The 22,236-nt window shown below is 41.3% G+C and overlaps 1 protein-coding gene across 1 annotated transcript in view; it reads left to right on the forward strand.

Moving 5' to 3' along the window:
- Nucleotides 1-228: 228 nt before the first annotated feature.
- The window catches only part of WASF3 (WASP family member 3), a gene marked incomplete at its 3' end in the record, with an annotated part of 140,245 nt that continues 118,237 nt past the window's right edge, over nt 229-22,236 (forward strand). The window contains exon 1 of the mRNA XM_079773469.1: nt 229-361. The remainder of the gene's footprint in view (nt 362-22,236) is intronic.

Below are 22,236 nucleotides of genomic sequence, written 5' to 3' on the forward strand. Positions count from 1 at the left end.
ACCCCATCCCGCGCCAGGGCGGAGGACGAAGGCAGAGCCACCTTCACCGCAACCCTCCGCCCCTCGGCGCCGAGGCTCTGCGCCCCTGCCGCCTCCCCATTGGCCGAGGGGCTCGCCAATCCTGGAGAAGCGGCCTGGTCAGCCGGCCTTGGTTGGCTGAGCCGGGCTGAGCCCCCCTCCAGATCCGGCCGGGCCCCCCGCCGGGAGGGGGCGTGGCCGCGGCCGTGGCCGGGCCGGAGGCGGCGTCGCTGGCGCCGCTGCGTGCGGGGTAGTGCGGCACGGGGGCGCCGGACAGCCCCGGCGCGGCGGGACCATGGAGCTCGGAGTGCAGCCCCGGCTCCGGCGGCGGCACCGCGGACTGGTGAGTGCGAGCTGCGGCCGCCCGGGCTGCCCGGTCCTGGCCCCTTTCCCGCTCGGCTCCGAGCCGCGCGGCTGTCCCGGGGGGATGGCCGGCGCGGGCCGGACGCCGCAGCCCCGCGGCCAAGTGAAGTTGCTGCATCGCGCCGGGCGGGCGGCGGGCCCACTGCGGGCCGCGGCGCAGCCCCGCGCCTTGCCCGGCAGCCCGGCAGCCCGGCTGCATCCTTCTCACCGGCTCCGGCGCCGGCCGCGGCTTCCCGCCGTCGCGCCACGGCCCGGCGGCCGTTTTCACGCGCGGCCCCCCGCCCCCCTGGCCCTCCGGCCCTGGCGTTGCCCGGTGCCCGCTACCCGGCTGCAGGTGGCGCCGGGGCCTCCGCTTACGCTCCACGCACGACGCCCGCTGCCCGCGTCTGGGACCTTCACATCCCTCCCAGTTCCGCGCACCCTCGCCGGCATCTGGCACAACCCCGGGTGCCCCCCGCCCCCCGCCTCTGGGTCCGGTGCTCTCAATCCTCGCTGTCGCCCTCCCCGCGCCCGGTGCCCCCTTCTCCGGGTTGCGGGCCCGCGAAGCTCCCGGCCTTAGCAGCCAGGCTGGCTTTCCGAGCGCAGGGACGGGGTCGGGCACCGGCGGGGGGCGCGCGGCGGGGCTGGGGAGGGGGCTGCGCTTCCCAGAGCGTCGCCTGCAGGGATCCTCCTCGGGAGACTTGGCTGCGCGGCGGCGGCGGGGGCCGCGGGGGCCGCGGCGCCAGCTCTCAGCCTCCTCCGCGAGGCAGATTGAGCTGGTGGGAAACCTTTCTCTCCGCCCGTGGTACACGGGCATCGGCGATTTCTTGGGCTGGCCTCTGCTAGAGCAGAGTGGAGAGCAGAGTTCTTGATTATTAAGAAACTAAGCTATGGGCGTGGGGATGAGTAGGAGCATCTTATTTTCTTACATGCCATTGGGCGGCATAGGGATTCTTTCTCACCTGGAGATTAATTAAAAAAAACCGCAGCTACTGCCAGCAGTAATTTTTGAGTTTTTAGAAACAAAATTAAAAGCCAGTTTTGCTTTGAAGCTATCCCAATCAAATGCATAATGGGCTATGAAATTTTAATGGAAGATTGGGGTCCATATTTCTAAGGGGAAGGGACTAGCCATTTGAAATATTTTGCATCTTTACACTTAGGTTTGTCGAAAACTTAAAATGTCTGCTTCTTTATTAACGCTAAGTGCAAAGTGTTATAATTGACTTATTTTTCTGTTGCCTCTAGGGCAAATTCTATTGAAAGTTGGTTGCTTCTTTTGTATATGCTTTACTCAACTTTTCTAGTTGTGGAACAGTGTAGTGATTCTTTAAAGCTAGTTCTTTTATTTACTTGATAGGTTAAACAAAAGAAAGCTGGGTTTGACCTTTCCCATAGGCAGTTCTTATTGTGTCTGGGTCTCCTTTCCAATAGTGTCTGTGTAGTACTCATTTTTTCTTCATTTTTAAAGACCTTAATTTATATTCATGAAAGTTGTGTCTTTTCAGATGTTGAAAGCTCATTAGAATGGAAAGTTTGATTGACTATATATTTACTGTCTGACCTGTATTCACTGTTCAACAGTGAAAAGAAGCTTGTTCTAGAATTATATACATATAAAAATTGTTCTTTCATCTCCAGTTGCTGACATGAGTTGCTTTATAGCATTGTTTTAATCTGTTTGTTTAAAATTTATGACCTAGTAGCCAGTAATGTGCTACACTATTTTTTTTTTAAATCCTGAAAATAAAGTTGGAACACACTTTGCTAAGTGGTCATGCCAACACTGTAGCCTCCTCTCTGGATTCTTACTGTGTCTGAGTAGACATACTGTATACTTACCCTGGGAACCTGCATGTGGCAGATGTCCTTTTGGTTATTGGAATGTTTTTATTAAAACAATTGCCATTGTAAGTATTGAGAGAATTTTCTATACTAGTGGGCCAGTACTAGTGGTCTTCTTTTAGAGTTCCAAGAACTGTCTTCGAAGAAGATTCACAGATTTCCTCCCCCCACCCCAATATGGTGTTATCATTCCTTAAATTTTCTTGGGAGTGACTCCATCCATATGCCATACAGACCTTTACTTAAATGCTCAGCTTCTCTTTCAGTCTTTTTTTTTCTAGGTACCCTGTATTCCTCTTTAAAGTCAGATTTTCTTGGGACATGCTCTTGGGAATTTAGAACCAAATGTGCATTCTTCAGGGCTGTTTATTTATTTATTTTACCCGTTACTTAAACTTATGCTTATGATATAGGAATATTGTATACCAGTAATACATAAATAAGTAATGCATATTGTAAAATAAGTTTAACATCACTTGTGATACATGGACTAAAAAGTCTCAGTTCCCTTTTTCTCTTCTTATTGTTGCCCTAGTCTTGTTTCTTTCTCCAGAGGTAGCCACACTTAATACAGTGGGTGTAGCCTTCTAGAATTTTTTTGGTAACCATTTTTATTCAGAAGCTATTTAGTGATTTTCTGCCAAGTACCGGGCACTAGTTTAACACTGGGGTTGCGGAAGTAAGAGATGAGAGCTTTTAAGATGCTCATAGTCTGTGCAGTGCAGTGAGTGCTGCGATAGAGTCTGTAAGTGTTGAGGGACACGGGAGCATCACCCGAGTGACCTAATCCATTCATTCCGTTGCTTTGTTTATTCAGGAGACTCAGGAGTTCTGGGGATGCAGAGATAAACAAGGCAGATACCTCTGTCCACCCAGATGAGCTTTCTGTTCAGCTCTGTTCTTGGACAAGATTTAACCATTGACTACAAAGCAGTGTTTGCTAAGTGCTCTGAAAGGGGCCACACACCAGCTCGGAGGATGACTCCAGACCCAGCGCAGGGACTATTCAGAGAGATTTGAAAAGCTTCCCAGAGAGGTCTGAGAAAAGGAATTGGTTAGAATCTGGGTAGAGAAGAGTGGACAAAGGCTTGTTCATGGTACATTGGAGCAACTGAAAACAAAGTCTAGTTTGGTGGCAAGGACAGGGAGGTGGCAGGAAGGAGACAGGAGAAGTAACTAGTGGAGCAGCAGCCATTTGCGGGGAAAGATGATTGCTTTAAGGTGCCTGTGGGACATAGTGTTCAGTTGGCATCTGGACCGGGCAGACATTTGAGAGTTCTTAGCACCATAGTTTCTAAATTATTTGCCGAGGTGCTACAGTGAACTCGCAGGGAAAATGCAGGGTGTTAAATTGTTGAAGAAACCCAGCACTGTGTAACATCCGTCCAACCCTCTGGGAACTACTAGTTCAGAGTAGTTAGCAGTTTCTCCAATAGGTTGTACTGTGTTTCTTTCGATGATGCTGTCTTTGTAAGCTGGGTTTTCAGTGGTTCCTGTTCCATGTGTGGGAATCAGTGTGGAACAGGAAATGAAGGCAGTGATATCCAGTCTGAGAAATTGTGAGGTGCTCAACACATGTATACATACCATTAGTGAATACTTCATTAAAAATGAAATAAAAACGCTCATTTTCTCTCTCAATTAAAGTGTCCTTTTTTCCAAATGGGCATTAACTTATTAGGATATAAATGCTTGCGTTATTTGAACTTAATGTAATGATTCCATTACTCAGTAGCCATTTCTTTTGCCCTGAGACACTAATGGTGTTCTAGTGTCTAGAACCTCTGCCTTTGTTTGTTAATGGAGGCTGTTGGGGAGAGGAGGTTATTCAAGAAGCATGGAGAGTGAGAAAAGGAGTGATGTAGAATGTGATCTGAGGAACTCTTGTGTGTGAAAGATAGGTAGGACAATAGGTTCCCAAATTGAGGCTAAGAAGGAATGGTGTCTTGGAAGCCATGGTCCAGGAGCACCTCAGTAAGGAGGGATGCTAACAGTCAGGAGGTCATTGGTAATATAGATGATGGCAATGGCAACACAGTGCTGGGGACTAGAGCGAGATGTCCAGTTTGTAAGAGGGTTAATAGTGAAGTGGGGCCAGTGCGTGTGAACAACTCAAGCAGTGTGGTGGTGGTGGTGCTGTAGGAAGTTGGGTAAAGGGGAACTTTTTATTTTTATTTTTTTAAATGGAGGGATTTGGGCATATTAAAGAATCCAAAGGGAGAGGATGTTCTATCCAAAGGAATAGTGGTTTCAAAGTTTCCATTGGGGTTAGTCCTAGAATATAATTACTGATTTTGGCAAGAAGAGTCTCAGGGGAGCCTTATGGCTGCGAATTAAAGAGTGAATGGTGCTCATCTGTAATACTTTCAACAATAAAGATAAATTTTTAAAAAAGTGAATGGCCGCAGTGTGTGTGTGTGTGTGTGTGTGTGTGTGTGTGTGTGTGTGTGTGTAGCCAGCCAGGCAGGTTTTTCTAAAACTTGTTAATTTTTTTTATAGTGACTTTATTTTCTTATTAAAAGTTAGTTTTAAAGGTGCTTATTTCCTTCCTTTTTCAGGGCAGGCATGCTTTTCTTGGGACTGGCTGGTCCTTCTGAGAGTAGGGTCCTCTGGGCATGGCCTTGCCTTTTTCTAGGTCCTGGTGTCCTCTGGAGGTGGTATCTGTCTGTGACTCCTCGCTGGCTGTCCTGTTCTTTGTTCTGTTCTCACCTTGGGCCAGTTTTGTTTGGTTTTGTATCAGAGCCGGTCCTCCTATCTTAATAGATGTCTTTAGATTAGAATATTTTTCCACACTCAGGTTTTACTCTTACTCTCTGGAGCCAGGTTCTGTTTCTTCTTCCCTGGACCTGTGTCTCCTCTTTGAGGTGAGCTCTTCTGTTCATTTTTTTTTTCTTTAAATTTTAAACATTCCAAATATCCAGGGCATTTTCTCATGTTACTAGGCCTTGACTCTCAGCTCAGCATCTGGGATCATTTCTCAACTTTTTACTTGTGAAATTTTTCCTTGGGCCTGTTCTTAGGGTGCCCTCTGATTTCTTGGAACAATGGTCTTGAAATTGATCTAAAGATATCTTTTGTTGTTAATGTATTCTTGAACTTTTTCAGTGTTTTGTGTATTTTAACTTTTTTTCTTTCTTTTAGTTTTTACTTTATGTTTCTTTTTAGTCGGTCTTGAGTACTTCCTTTTTCTACAATTGACAGCCATGTTGGATTTTTAAACGTTGTGCTCAGTGCATATTGGAGATTTTGTTGCCATGCTGCAGCAGTGCCATTTTAGTTTCGCTCACAGCATCCTCTCGTTGAGTGCTGTTACCCACTTTGTGCACATGAACTGTTCAGTGAAATTATATTGTAATATAAAATATGGGTGTGATTGACTGTGAACTAGAATCCATGTGGCCATATTTTATCAGTTAAATGGATGAAATGGTATGTTCTTTGCACATAGTCGATCCTCAACAAATATTTTTTCATTGACTATGTTATATGTGTTGATTCATGAACATATAATAAGTCCAACACTATCACTACTATATAATTTAGGAAGTGGTCTGAGTCATTTTGCCCTACTAATATCAGTTATTTTTTTCAGCTGTCCAAATATGTATGTGACACATTTGTTTTTGTTTTTTGACTGTTTTATTATGTAATTCTGTGTTAGGGTATTACCTTGGCAGGTTTCAGTTCTGAATTGGCTTTGTAACTCTTTGCTGGGCCATATTCTTTCCTCAGTTTGGAATTAATGCTTATGGAGAGACTCATGGATTTAAATTGCTCCTTGTGGTACATGGAAGAAACAGTGTCTAAACATAAGGAGAAAAGTATCTAGTCCAATTTGATGGATGACATTAACCAGAGAAAGAGCAACTTATACTTATGTTGTCCATTCTGAGAGAGGCTGTTACATAGCTGAGAGTGAGGAGGAACATACTTACTTTCTATTCTTCAAAAGTAAGATCTTAATTTATTTGGGGGAATTGTAATACATTTCATTCTGTAATCAACCCTGTAGAATTTAAAGCATATCTTGGTTCTTGGTTTTCCATAGTATTTGTCCCCCCCCCCCCCCCGCTTTTCTTTCTTTCTTTTTTTTTTTTTTTACATCTTTTAGAATTAATTATCCTGGTGTTTTTTTTTTAATTTAAAAATCAGAAATACACAGAAATGCTCAAATTTCGCAGTCACCTCTTCAGATTTTAATTGTACACTTGCAAACACCATTGTTCCCAAAGGTGTTACTAAAACGTGAATCATTCTTTGAGATTTCCCAGGGAGGAAGATTATTAAGATGTATTCCTTTTTAAAAGTTGGCATTATAATTTTGAATGGTTACAAGGCTTATCAGTGATAATGAAGTTTGTACCTGAGCCTGAGCCATAATTAAATTTTTCATAGCTTCTGTGCTGTTTGTTCATTGTGTTACATAGGCTAATTAAACACGTCTTCCATTTCTGACACGGCCAGTTCCCTCTATACTTAACTCTTTTAAAAAAATTATGGAAACAACAAAACCTCAGGACATCATTTGAAAAAATTGTATAGGGATTAGGCATTAGAGGGTTTAGAACAGAAAATTTCTTTTAAGCTACATTTATGGTTACATATTCTTGCTGGACAGGAATTTAGAAATTGGTGGTTTCATTTCTTAGACTACTTGGTTTCTAATGATTATTATATTTCACTGAGATGAAATTTATTGCCATGCATTTTAACATTTATTCAGATTGGTTCTTTTTCTTTTGGACACCAATATAACTTAGATCAACTGTGTATCAGTGACAGTTACAAATAGTTTTGTTTAGATGGAATATGTACTTTTTCCAAATCTTTATTGTTCCAGTTGCTTATGATTTTATTGAACACAAACATTGAAGCCTTATCTCTCTTGTCCTTCATTAAATAAAGATTTGAATTAGTTTATGGAAATACTCATAATAATAAAGCTGAATATTAAACAATGAGAATCAAAATCATATGGGGATCAGGAATTAAAAGAATAAAACCTATACTTTCAATGACGCTGAAGCCTGCCAGGTCAGTGTTTTACATGTAGTGGGCTAACTTTATGAAATTAAAGATTCTAGTGACTTAGCACAAGAAACATCTGTTTCTCACCACATTGAAGTTCAGTGTTGGGGTTCTGGTGGGGTGATCTTCCACAGGGCCCTTTAGGTAGTCAGGCTATTTTTTTTTTAACCTTGTGAATCAACATCCTATAGGAAGGGGGAACCTGCCCAGGTGACCTGGTGGGTAGGGAAAGAGAGCAAAGTCCTGTTTTTTTGTTGCTAATTTTCACCTGAGGATATTTTTCCATTGATTTTTTAGAGAGAGTGGAAAGGAGGGCGAGAGATACACAGAGAGAAACATCGATGTGAAAGAAACACATTGATTGTTGCCTCCCACACACACCCCGATTGGGGCTGGGATCGGGCCTGCAACCCAGGCATGTGCCCTTGACTAGAATTGAACCTGGGATCCTTCAGTCTGTGGGCTGATGCTCTATCCACTGAGCCAAACTGGCCAGGGCCTGTGAGAGGTTCTATGGGCCCCTGGCTGTACTCAGACATGGTCTCACTTAACTTACTTTAGGCTAAAAAATGTAGTCTAGCTGTGAACCCAGGAGAAGAGAGCATATGGATAACAGGTACATAACCAGTCTGCCACAGGCTGATAGGAACTTGGCTGAGTGTCCTGAAGGCCAAACTGAAAGGGACTCTGCATTGTCGTTTTCACCATCCATAACAAACACACTAGTTTCTCTTCCTTAACATGTTCTACTAGAGGCCCGGTGCATGAAATTCGTGCACGGGGTGGGGGTGAGGGTGTCCCTCAGGCCAGCCTGCACCCTCTCCAATCTGGGACCCCTTGAGGGATGTCCGACTGCCCGTTTAGGCCCGATCCTGGTAGGATCGGGCCTAAACGGGCAGTCAGTCGGACATCCCTCTCACAATCCAGGACTGCTGGCTCCCAACTGCTCACCTGCCTGCCTTCCTGATTGCCCCTAACCGCTTCTGCCTGCCAGCCTGATCACCCCTAACCACTCTGCTGCCAGCCTGATTGATGCCTAACTGCTCCCCTGCCAGCATGTTTGCCCCTAACTGCCCTCCCCTGTCGGCCTGGTCACCCCTAACTGCCCTCCCCTGCAGGCCTGTTTCCCCCCCCCCCCCCCAACTGCTCTCCCCTGCAGGCCTGGGTCCCACCCAACTGCTCTTCCCTGCAGGCCTGGTCACCCCCAACTTCCTTCCTCTGCTGGCCTGGTAACCCCTAACTGCCCTCCCCTGCAGGCTTGATTGCCCCCCAACTGCCCTCCCTTGCAGGCCTGGTCCCTCCCAACTTCCCTCCCCTGCTGGCCATCTTGTGTCCACACGGGGGCAGCCATCTTTGACCACATGGGGGCAGCCATCTTGTGTGTTGTAGTGATGGTCAACCTGCATATTACTCTTTTATTAGATAGGATGACTTCACATTTGGGGCTTCTATTGGGTTACATTGAAAACTGTAGTGGGTGACATGCTCAGTGACATTATTACAGCACCTAGAACAGTGGTCCTAATGAGACTGATTATTGTAATGTCCTTATATGAAGTTAAATACATCTTAAAAATTATCTACAGAGGGTCAAACTAGCACTGTTTATGTACTTCTTGTGATAAGAATTGCATATCCTTCAGCCATTCGGAATATAATTAATATCAAGTGGATTTTTTGGTAAAAGATGTATAAAAGCTAGCTAGTTTGAATTACTTTTTTCTGATGAACTTGAAGTGCTGGTATTTTATGTTGCCAGTTAAAGGTAGCTTTGAGACTAGGAATAGAGACGTGATTGATTAATTCAGTTAATGTACTGTGTACCAAGCTTGTTTTAGAACAAGGGCTGGTGAACTTCTAGAACAAGGCCTGTGGCTGCATCTTGACTTTTGCATGATTTTATAAAGAAAATTGTGTTGGAACACAGAATGCCCATTCATTCATATATTGTCTGTGGCTGCCTTCCTACTACAAGGCATCATTGAGTAGAGTTAAATGGTTGGGTCAGGGACTGTCTTACCTGCAAAGTATAAAATAGTTATTTGACCCTTCACAGCAAAAATTCCTGACCTGTGTTCTAGAGGATGAATTTCAGCCTTTTCTTATGGAGATCACATTCTAGTGGGGGAGAAAGGTGATAAACAACATTAATATATGTCATATGTCGTAATGGCTATAAAGAAAATAGAGCAAGCAAGGGAAGAGAGTGCCAGGGACTGCTATTTTTGACAGTGTGGGCAGGGAAGGCATTTCTGAGGTGACATTTGAGTAGCGGTTTGAGTAAAGGTGAAGGAGAGCCAGTCAGGCAAATATTTTGGGAAAGAGCCTTTATGGGGGAAGGAACAGCAAGTGCAAAGGCCTTTGGGATATAAGGAGGACAGTATGAGTGTGTGTGTGTGTGTGTGTGTGTGTGTGTGTGTGATCATCCTATATAATAAAAGAGAAACATGTAAATTGACCGTACCTCCTTTATGCCCACCAGCCAATCAGGAGTGAGTACGCAAATTAACCCGACAAAGATGGCGGGTTAATTTGCATACACAGGTGCCGGGCGGAGAGCAGAGTGGGAGAGCCAGCGGAGAGTGGAGCAACTTGGGGAACTTGGCTCCCCAAGCCGCCAGACAGAGAGCAGAGAGGGAGAGCTGGCGGCTTGGAGGACTTGGCAGAGCGGGAGGCCATGGGACAGAGACAGATAAGGAAGGGAAAACCAAGAGCGTGGGGAGCACCAGGAATTCTGGAATAGTAGTTCTGGTGGCAGCCCCAGGACCGGAAGCAGAAGCCCAGAGCTTGGAGAGCATCAGGAATGCTGGGAATCATAGTTCTGGTGGCAGATGGATCTCCTAGACCAGTGGTCCGCTTGCGAGCTGCGGTTTGCCACTCTGTTGACTGATGAGTTTGCCGACCACTGTCCTAGACACTAGAGCAAAGTAAGCCTGGTGCAGGTTACTGTTGCAGTGGGGGATGGAGGGAAAGCAAAGGTGAGAGACATAAGTAAAGTCAGAGTGTCTAGGAAAAATTAAAGGGAAGATATCCTAAAACTTCCAGGAAATCTCCACCAATGAAACAAAGAAAAAAAATTTCCTCTATTATTCTGTGAGCAACAAACCAAACTGGGTTGGGGTCTCAGACAATTCGCTCATATGGTTGCAAAGACAGAAACTCCCGGATTGGGGAGGGCTCCCCTGAGGGGTCCCACATTGGAGAGGGTGCAGGTCGGGCTGAGGGACCCACCCCCTGTGCACGAATCTTCGTGCACCGGGCCCCTAGTAGAGTAATAAAGGGCCAGACCATGTGGGGCCCCATAGACTGTAGTGGCACTTTGCATTTTATTTTGAGATGGAAAGCCATTGCAAGGTTTTAAGCAGAGAAGTGATTTATCCTTTGATTTAGATTTTAAAAGGATCAACAGGAATTCTGGGTAGAGAATAGATTGGAGACAAGAGTAGAAGGAACACGTGTCCACATTCTTGGCAGTACTAGATGTTGAGGATATCAAGATGAATCAAATGGTTCCTGTGTTCAAGGGGCTGACAGTGTACTAGCTGAGAATACAAGCAAAAAGATCACTGTGGTATACTGTGACCAGTGGAAAAGCAAAAGGTGCCTTGGGCCCTAGCTGGTTTGGCTCAGTGGATAGAGGGTCAGCCTGCGGACTGAAGGGTCTCAGGTTCAATTCTGGTCAAGGGCAAATGCTCGGGTTGCGGGCTTGATTCCCAGTAGGGACCATACAGGAGGCAGCCAATCAATGATCCCCTCGCATCATTGATGCTTCTATCTCACTCTCCCTTCCTATCTGAAATCAATAAAAAAATATATATTTTTTAAAAAAGGTGCCTTGGGATTGCACAGGAGGATGCCTGATTTAAACTGGCATGTGAGCCTGACCCGAGAAAATGGAGGACCCTAATCTATACCTGGCCATTCTATACCTGAGCTTTGGGGTTCTTAGTAGGACCACATAAACGGACAGTCTGCCTAATCATCAAAGATTCTACCACAGAGCGGAGGTACAGTGGATTTCAGATTATAATGAGTGCTCTCTGGAGCATTGTGGGAGAATGGTTCTAAAATGGCATCAAGGCCCAATGGGATACAGGGTAGGGGGCACTGAAGCGGTGGGGGTGATGCCCTCTTGCCAGAGAGGAAGATCAAGGTAACTTTGGTATGGACAAATAAGTACCATTCGGCTGTAGAAAAATCTCAGTAATTTGTCCATAGAATATATTGCAGAGCATTACTGACTTTTCCCAGGAGCCAAGCAGCATAAATTAGTTGTAAAATGTATCTCTGAGGAATTAAGCAAATTGATCTGCTGCCTGGAATTATTGGATATGATCCAGTTAGAGTATGGAGGAAACCTGTAAAGTGATTTTTATTTTTGAGAGGTGATATTAAGCCATTTTGGATAATAATTAGTGCCATTTTTATTAGTGTAGAGAGTATTTTATTGGTTATTCACCTTTCTGTTTTCTATAATAGGGTGTCTAGATCACCCAAAAGTAATTTTAGTGATTATAATACAGGCTTTAAAAGAAATAGATACATTCATAATTATAGAGGGAGTTTTTTTTTACACTATCTTTGTAACTGATGGAATGAAATTTAGTAGGTATATATAAGATTTGAACAACACAATTAATGAACTTGCTTTGCCTATCTAGACATTGCCCCTAACAACCACAGAATATACATTCTTTACCAGTGTTGGTTGACTTCACCCAGCCTTCTGGGCAAAAGCAAGTCTCAATATATTTCAGAGGACTGAAAGCAAACAGAATAGTGTTCTCTAAGTTAAACTAAAATCAATAGCAAAATGAAACTAGCAAATCTTTTCTGAATAACTCATGGGTCATAGAAGATATATTACAGTGGGAATTCAAAAAATTGAGAAAGTTTCATCAGAGTTAATATAAAAATATTGTATATCAAATTTGTGGGGCATAACGTCATACTGAGATGAAAGTTTATAGCTTTAAATGCATGTTAGGAAAAAAGAAAGACTGAAAAAATTTCAGTGATCTGAGCATCCATCTCATGAAGACAGGGAAAACGACAACAACAACAACACCCCAGCAAACTAATCCCAGAGGGAGTAGATGGACATTATAAAAGGAGAAGTTAATAAAATAGAAAAAAAATACACTAGAGAACATCTACAATGCTAGCTGTTCTTTTGAAAAGACCAATGGCATAAATAAGTTTGGTGAGATAAATAAGTTTCAAAAACTCGTATGTACAAGGAACCAAAATTAGGAATGAAAAAGGGAACATCACATGAGACCCTACCAATATTAAAGGTATGGTTCTTTTTTTCTTTCTTTTTATGGGGAAGTTCTTGGAAAGCTTTTTCTGTTTCTTCTGGGGAAATTAGTGAGTGTTCCATTTCTGCTGGGGTCCATTTGATAAACTGTACTTTCCTAAGAAATGATCTATTTTATCTAGGTTTTAAAATGTATTTGCATTGAAGTATGCAGAGTAGTCTTATATTTTATATATCTTATCTTTTTTAATATTTGTGTATTTGCTCCTTTTTTCTTTGATAGAATTTGTGTGTGCTTTGTTTACTTCAGTATTTTTTATTGTGGTAAAAATAAGTAATATAAAATTGACCATATTAACCATTTTAAGTGTACTGTTCTGTGGTATTAAGTATATTTACATTGTTGTACAACCACCACCACATTCTTCTCCAGAACGTTTTCATCTTCCAGTATTGAAATTCTATATCACTGAATAATAACTCTCCAGCCCTGCTCCCCCAGTGACTGACAACCATTATTGTACTTTCTGTTATGAATTTGACTAGTACTCTAGTTATCTCAAAAAATGGATTCAGTTTTTTTTAAGAACCAGGGTTTTTATTAATTTGATCTGTTCTCTATAAACATTAATTTCTGCTTGTATCTATAATTGCTAACTTTGTGCTTTCTTTTGGTTTACTCTGTTCTCTTTCTAGCTTTTGAGTTAGGAATATAATTCAGGTATTTACTTAAAAAATGATATAGGTGTTTAGAGCTCTGAATTTTTTTTCTGATTATTACTTAAAATTATTCTAGGGACTCCGATATGTAACATTTTCATTATTCCTACTTTTCAGAAATTTTGTGATTTGTGTACATATTCCCTTTCATTAAAGAGTTTCTATTTTTAGCTGGACTTTTGTATTTAATTTCTAGTGTTTTTTTTTTAAATTTTGTAAATTTTATTGATACTAATATAGAAAAGTCTACCGATCAGAAATATAGAGCTTGGTGAAATTTCACAAAATGCATTTACCTGTGAAACTAGCACCCAGAAGTTAACAGTGCCCGCTTTGAGTCATGATCACCCCACTCTCAAAGGGCAACTTATGTGGACTTCTAACATTGATAAGTTTTGCCCAGTTTTGAATTTAGATCATTATTACATATGGTTTTGTGTTTAGATCTTTTGTTCAACAATTTTGTTAAATTCATACATGTTGCAAGTACTCATGTCATTCATTCTTTTGCTGTATAATATTTCATTGGGTGATTATACAGTTCTTTTGTATAATCTCTCCTTTGGTGGGTATTTTTATTGTTTCCAATGTTTTTTATTTCTAGTTTTTTCCCCATTGTAATTAGAGGATATTGGTTGCAACATTTCTGTTTTATATTAATGATTTCGTTGTGCCTTAATATAGAATATTTTTTTATGTTTGTTCATTATTAGAGTATAGTGTTCAATATATGTCCAAAAAACCTTACTAGTTATATTGTTAGATCATTGATGTCTTTACTTAATTCTCCCCCCCTCCCTTGAATTCTCATGCTGAGTGGTGTGTGTGTCTTATTTATAGTGAATTTCTATTTATTTATTCTTGGATTGACTATAGTTTCTATTTTTGGTTTATAGATATTAACTTATTTTTCATTGTGAAATAGAGCTTTTAGCATTTGTCAGTTGAATACTTTTTGCTTAAATTTTATTTTGTCTGGTATGATTGCAACCTAATTGTTCCATTTGCGTGATAAGTATTTATTCATCCCTTTATTTTTAGCCTTTTTGAATCAGTGCATTTTAAGTATGTCCTATGTATACTGCTTAGAGTTGGACTTTGCTCTCTAAGCAAGTTTGAAAATCATTAAATAGGCAAGTTAAGTTCATTCACATTGTTAGATCTGATATGTTTGTTTTCTCTTTTGTCATTTTCAATTACTATCTGTATTATACTTACTATGCTTATTATTAGGTTAGGTGTGTTTTACTTGAGTTAAAAAAATACTTCTTTTGAAATGTAGGAAGGACTAAATTTTTCAGTGATTACATTTCCCTTATATACCTTCGTTAGCGCCTTTAATCCTCCTCCCATTTTTAAACCTATACTTTTAATATCAGCAACTGTCATTCTTTGGTTCTCACCTATTACTCATACAATACTCAGTGATTTTGTTTTCTCTTTTCTCTCTTCCTGTTATTTTAGTTGTATTTTTCTGCTTTGTCAGAACATGTTTACATACTGTTCTTTTTCCATAAGCCCAGTCTTGTTTTTAATTCTGCAATTAAATACATAAACCGTTTACTTATTCATTAGTCCTTTTGCTTAAATTTCTTCAGTCATCCATTGCTTAAATGGAATTAATGCCCTCATGCATCTATTGAAGATAGCGGATTAACATCTTTCCTATGCATCTAGAATTCTATCACTTGTGTATCCTTGGGAAAACTGAGGAAATAGTTATTCAGATAATTTTCTGTGTCTGTAATTCAGATGCTGAGCTGAGTTGAGAAAGGTGATTAGAATCCTTAGGAAGGGTGAATGTGTGTTTTTAGAGTGCCTGCTTATTCAAGTATTTTTTTTAATGGCTTTGATAGCTTGATATAAAATCCTTGTTTTCACTTCTTTTCTAAGTTTCTTAAAAATAATTTTCTACTTTTGTCTTGCTTTTTATTTTAATTCTCACGAGGATATGTTTACTGATTTTTCTTTTTTAATTTTTAGAGAGACAGAAAGAGAGGGAGAGAGGGAGAGAGGGAGAGAGGGAGAGAGGGAGAGAGGGAGAGAGGGAGAGAGGGAGAGAGGGAGAGAGAGAGAGAGAGAGAGAGAGAGAGAGAGAGAGAGACACACAGACACTGAGGAAAACATTCATTAGCTGCCTCTTACACGTTCCCCAACTGGGATCTGTGGCTTTTTGTTGTATGGGGTAATGCTCCAACCAACTGAGCCACACTGGTCAGGACTATATGTTGTTTTACTAAGTTGATGCCAGTCTGATTCTCTGTTCTTGTAAGTTATTTCATCTTTTAGCCTGGAGGCCTGAGGATCTTTTCTGTATCATTAAAGTCTTATAGCCTTTATAAGTTTGTATCCTTTTTTAAAAAAATATTTTATTGCTTTTTTACAGAGAGGAAGGGAGAGGGATAGAGAGTTAGAAACATCGATGAGAGAGAAACATTGATCAGCTGCCTCCTTCACACCTCCTACTGGGGCTGTGTCCGCAACCAAGGTACAAGCCCTTGACTGGAATCGAACCTGGGACCTTTCAATCTGCAGGCTGACTCTCTATCCACTGAGCCAAACCGGTTAGGGCGTATAAGTTTGTATCCTTATACTCTGTTCCTGATAAGTTTTCCCCAGCTGGCTCTTTAAATATGTAGTTTAAATTTTCTTTTATTTCCAGAAAGTTTTCTTGGATTACTGTTTTAAATAATACCCCACTGTTTTGAATATGTTCTTCCAGAGTCTTGTATGTATGCGCCTTGGAGTAAGTTTATCCACATATATGAATGGTTGACCTTCTTTGACTGTCTTCTAAAAGTCACTTCCTTTTCTCCTGCTTACTTCTTTATCTTTTTCTTTTGGTTGTTTTCTTGCTTTTCCTCAAGGCCTTTTATTAAATTTTCATTTATTAAATTTATTCTCCTTTGGGCACCTTTTTACTTAATCTTGATTTCTGATATGATTTTTTTTTCTATTTCCTAAGTTAAATCTACTTTGTACTATTTCTTCCTTTTTTCCTCCACTTCTGTTCTTAGTTTCTTACACGTTTCCTACATGCTTGTTTGAGGATATTTAGTTTCGAGTGTTCTGTCACAGTTTTCTTTAGTTTTATGGTTGCTTTGGTTGGAGAAGTTTTATTAGCTGAAATGCTATGTTCTCTGTTTTTTTAAATAGTAGTTTCATGTGGATGTGGGTTTTATTTATTTACATAGGTTTTTGAACACCTATTTTTTGTGTAGTAGGTTATCTAGTTGGAGAGCTCTCTTTCCAGTCCTGTCTTCTGTGCAGTTTCTTTAATGGATGATGTTGGTTTTGGGGAGTAGATGGCATGTCTTATTTTGCTTTCATTTATGTGGATCCTTATTTTTTCTCTTATTTGCTACTTTCCCTTTCTGCCATGTCTCCAAGGGGCGCCACTCATTCTCTAAATATCTGGCTCTGTCTCACAAGCATTGCTTCTCTAAGTCTACAACTTCTGCTTCTACTTGCTTTCAAACCCCTTTTCTTTTTTTAAAATATATTTTATTGACTTTTCACAGAGAGAAAGGGAGAGGGATAGAGAAAGGGAGAGGGATAGAGAGCTAGAAACATCAATGAGAGAGATACATCGACCAGCTGCCCCCCGCACACCCCCCACCGGGGATGTGCCCGCAACCAACGTACATGCCCTTGACCGGAATCGAACCTGGGACCCTTCAGTCCGCAGACCGACGCTCTATCCACTGAGCCAAACCGGTTTCGGCCAAACCCCTTTTCTTTAGCCAGTTATGGGAACTACCAAGTCTTGATCTGTGTTCAGTGGTTTAAATTTTTCTTTATTTTGAGGGAGGTTGTAGTCATTTGTCTTCAGCATTTCTCTACTGTGTTTTACAGATCCTCTCATCTCTCCTCCCCTTGTTCTCTACCCATAGGCTTGCAGTGGTGTATGGTGGAAGCTCTGTTGGAATTCAGTTTATTTCTCTACTTATAGGTAATTTGAAGGCTGTTGTATTCTGCCCCCTACTAATGTTTGAAGGCATGAGTTATAAGTGTTGTTTTTTTTCTTTCCATATAGATACATAAATGTTTTAGAAGAAGGATGTATGGTCAAATTTGAAATATGGTGGGTAAAATCTTCGAAGCCTGGAGGTCCTGATAGGTCCACATAATCTTAAGGTTAAATATTGTAAAGTGTTTGTTATAAGATAAAAATTATAAGACAGTCTCCTTCATGAACATACTTGCAAAAATCCTAAAAAACAACATTTAAATCTATAAACATAAAAGGATAATATAGCATGAAAAATTTGCATTTATTCTAGAATGCAAGGTTGGATTAACATTTAAAATAAAATATTTTGCCATATTAATGAAGAAGAAAAAGCATACAGTTATTAGATGGAGAAAACACTAAAATTTAACAGCTATTCATGATGAAAAACTCAAGCAAACTAGTAAAGAGTAGTCTTAGGAAGATGAAAATGATGAGATACTATCTTCTGCAATTGGGAATGAGATAAGGATTCTTGTTATTACCACAATATGCTGTAAGTTCTAGCCAGTGCAGTAAGATTTTAAAAAAAAGTTATAAGAATTGGAAGACAAGAAAAAATTCAACATATGCAGGCAGTGCTCTTGTGTATATAGGATCATCCAAAAGAATCTAATATATGTAAAGTTGTTAGACTTAAGCAGTGAATTTAGTATAGTTGCTGAATTCTCTGTATAACAATTAGAAAATGAAATGAATAAAGTTCCTATGTATAATGATATTGAAAATCCAAACATATAGGAATGAACTAGTAAGAAATTTGCAATACATTTACATAGGAAACCATAATTTATTAGAGAATTTAAGGAAAAGGTAAATAAAGAAGGAACAGATCATATTCATGGAATGAAAGGCTGAATATTATAGAGATGTTATTTCTCCCTAAATTGATCCATAGATTCTGTCCAATCCAGTCCATAACCTGAAAAGTTTTGGGGGATGGAAATTGACCTATTTGTTTCTAAAATTTATATGGAAATGTAGAGGGTCAAGAATATCAAGAACCTCTTGAAGAACAACAAGGTGGCAGGACTTACCAGATATTAAGAGTTACTATAAAGTCAGTATTCAAGACAGTGTGATATTGGCATAAGGGTAGGCAAATAAATTAATGAAACTGAATAGAAAACCTTGAAACAGACCCAAAACAGACCCACACATATGTAGACATTTGGTATGTTTAAATGCAAAATAGTCTGGAAAGGATGTTCTTTTTAATTTTATTTTTCACTTACAGTTAATGTTACATTAGTTTCAGGTGTACATTATAGTGGTTAGACAATCCTATACTTTATAAAGCTACCACCAGCATGTAAGGCCTTACCACGCTGAACATGCCTGATCTAAGATAGTCTTTTTGATAATTGGTGTGCGATCCCTGAAATGGATATCTATAAATGACATTTGACCTCTAACTTATGCACAAAAATCAATTCCAGATACACTAAAGACCTCAAGGTGAAAGGTTAAAAAAAAGGATAGCTTTATGGCATAAGACTATGGGAAAGATTCTTAAACAGGACATAGAAAGCCCTGACCATAAATAAATAGATGTTAAATTGAACTAAATTAATAGGAAGAACTTCTGTTTATTAAAACATTCATTAAGAGTAGAAAGGTAACCCACAGACTGAAAGAGAATGTTTGAATCACATGTAAACTGACATGTGTCCTACCTAGAAAGTTTAAGGATTGAGCTGAAAACAAAAAGTTCAGATAATACAATTAAAAAATGGGTAAGAGACTTACACAAGTACTTTATAAAAGTACTAGAGGCCCGGTGCACGAAATTCGTGCACAGGTGAGGACCCTAGGCCTGGCTGGTGATCAGGGCAGATCAGGGCCGGGCTGATCGGGGTCTGCCGGCCAGGGGAAGGATGGGGCGTGGGAGGTTGGCCGCCGACCCCGAGGAGGGAGTCGGCCCTCGGTCCCTCAGGAAAGGGGCTGCGTCCGCTGCAATCCACCCCCAGTTCCCCATCCCTCTCCGGGGCCTGCCAGCTGCGGGGGAGGGGCTGCGGGAGGTTGGCCAGTGGGGGGAGGTTGGCTGTGGGAGCGCACTGACCACCAGGGGGCAGCTCCTGTGTTGAGCGTCTGCCCCTTGGTGGTCAGTGCGCATCATAGTGACTGGTCGTTCAGTTGTTTCGGTCATTTGGTTGTAACGGTCGCTTAGGCTTTTATATGTAGATAGATATACAAATGGTCTATGAACAAATGAAAAGAAGCTTAAACTATTCATAATGAGGAAAGTGCAATTTGAAATAGTAATGAGATATAACCACATAAACATCAGATTGGCTAAAATTGAAGACTGGCATTCTGTAATTTGGAGAAGGTGGAAAACCAGAAACTCATATACCTGGCTGGTGGGAGTATAAATTGGTAGATGCATGTTGAAGTATTATTGGGCATTGTTAAAGATACACATACCTTGTGAATCAGAATCTCTTCTAGGTATACACTCAACAGAAATGCATGCCTGATTGTACCAATATACTTACAGTGATGTTCACAGCAACATTATTTGTAACAGCCCCTTTTGGAAACCTAATGTTCATCAATAGAATAAATAAATTGTGTACACTGTTCAGTGATAGACATGAAAAAACTTCAGTAACACTAATACTAGTAATATCACAAACTTAATGTTGAGCAAAAGATGCTAGACATAGAATCCATACTGTAAGGTTTCATTTCAGTAAAATTAAAAAGTGGGTGTTAGGAGTGAGGAAAATGATTATCTTTAGGGAGAAGAAGGGATTTATAACTGAGGGGCACTTCTGAGTGTGTGACAGTACCCTATTTCCTGGGCTGGTCACTTTGTGATAATTCTTCAAGCCATACATTTTTGGGCTGTGAACTTTTTTGCATTGTGTAATACTTCCAAGAAAAGTTTTAAAAATTTAAGTAGAATAAGGAAGGAGGTATTTGAATCTATTATAAATGTTCTTGTGTGTAATATTTTAAAAATCCCTTTTTTCACTTTGGCAATCTGGAATTGAGTAGCTGAATATATTTTATATATTACATTCATACTAAACTTTGGATTAACTCTCCTTTTTAGCTAGTGTCTAGTTTTTTTATTTGATTCATTTTTAAATGTTAATTTTTTTAGTGAAAATCAACTTAGTTTTTGAGCAAGTTTTCAAACCCTCTCTCCCCATCAATTCTAAATTGTCCAGCCTTCAGTGGAAGTCCTACCGACTCTGTAAAGCCTTTGACAGCTTCAGACCTCACTAGTCTTCCTTTCTTCTGTACTCCATCCCAGCAGACGCTAAGTGTGGTCTGGGGACTCCCGGAGGTCTTCAGGGCCTTTTCAAGTTTCAGGAAGGTCACACTTACTTTCATGATTATACTTAGACATTACCTTCCCTTTTTATTCTGATTTCTCTCAGCATACAGTGCCATTTTTCAGAGGCCACATGACAGAACCACAGTTACCTGAAAGGACTGTTAAACACTCCTTTTTCTGAGTAGATGTCTGTTTGAGGCTGAATTGTCTTCATATACTGCAACCAAAACAACATAATTACGGCAGATTGAATTCAGAAAGCAGATATGAAAATCTAGCTGTATTAAGCCAGACAGTAAAGAAACTTACAAAAATATAATAGTGCCAATAATTTTTTTATTTTCAGAAATATAATTATTTTCCTTTAAAATATATTTAACACCTGAGTTGATTTTGTCTTTTTCAATTATTTAATAAGTATTTAAAACATTTCTGTCTCAATTTATAGTAGGGTAAATATCTTCCTCTCTAATAAAATGGTAATATGCAAATTAACCATCACTCCGCCACATAAGCCATGCCCACCAACCAAGCCACGCCCACCAGCCAATCAGGGCGAGTATGCAAATTAACCTCATTCAAGATGGCTACAGCCACAGAGAGCAAGGTTTCCCAGGTAACAGAGGAAGCCAAGCTTTCCATAGCCGTTGCAGGCCTAAGCCTCCACTCAAGCTACAACGTTTCAATTATAGAAGGTAAACAAATTCAAACAAATGGCGGCAGAATGGAGCTTGAGAGAGCAGGCCAGGGTTGCCGGCAGCAACAGGGGAAGCAAAGCTTTCCGCACACCCTGGCCAGGCTCACCGGCTTAAGGCTACAAAGTTTCAATTGTAGAAGGTGAATTAACTGCCACACAAATGGCTGCCGCCCGGGAGGGAACAGCAGGCTTGGCTCTGCTCCAGGCTACAAAGTTTCAATTGTAGAAGGAAAATAAATTCCAGATACCAGGGCCTCCGCTTGGGTTGCCAGGGTGCGTGGCCGGCCTGCAAACCACCACAGGCCCCTCGCTCAGGCCACCCCACACCCCAAGGGAACCCCACCCTGATCCGGGACACCCTTCAGGGCAAACCAACTGGCCCCCACCCCTGTACCAGGCCTCTATCCTATCTAATGAAAGAGTAATATACAGATTGATCATCACTGCAACACACAATATAGCTGCCCCCATGTGGTCAAAGATCCTGCCTCCATGTGGACACAAGATGGCCACTACAAGATGGCCAGCAGGGGAGGGCAGTTGGGAGGCACCCGGCCTGCAAGGGAGGGCAGTTGTGAGGGACCAGGCCTGCAAGGGAGGGCAGTTGGAGGTGATCAACCCTGCAGGAGAGGGCAGTTAGGGGTGACCAGGCTGGCAGAGGAGGGAAGTTGGGGGCAAACAGGCTGGCAGGGAAGCAGTTAAGCATCAACCAGGCTAGCAGCAGAGTGGTTAGGGGGTGATCAGGCTGGCAGGCAGAAGCGGTTAAGGGCAATCAGGAAGGCAGGCAGGCAAGCAATTGGGAGCCAGCAGTCCTGGATTGTGAGAGGGATGTCCAACTGCCCGTTTAGGCCCAATCCCACCAGGATGGGGCCTAAACGGGCAGTCGGACATCCCTCCAGGAGTCCCAGATTGGAGAGGGTACATGCTGGGCTGAGGGACAACCCCCCGCCGTGCACAAATTTCGTGCATCGGGCTTCTAGTCTATACTAATAAAAGGGTAATATGCTAATTAGACTGGATAGACT

The sequence above is a fragment of the Cnephaeus nilssonii genome (genome assembly GCF_951640355.1).
Source record: "Cnephaeus nilssonii genome assembly, chromosome: 6".
Taxonomy (NCBI): Eukaryota; Metazoa; Chordata; class Mammalia; order Chiroptera; family Vespertilionidae; genus Cnephaeus; species Cnephaeus nilssonii.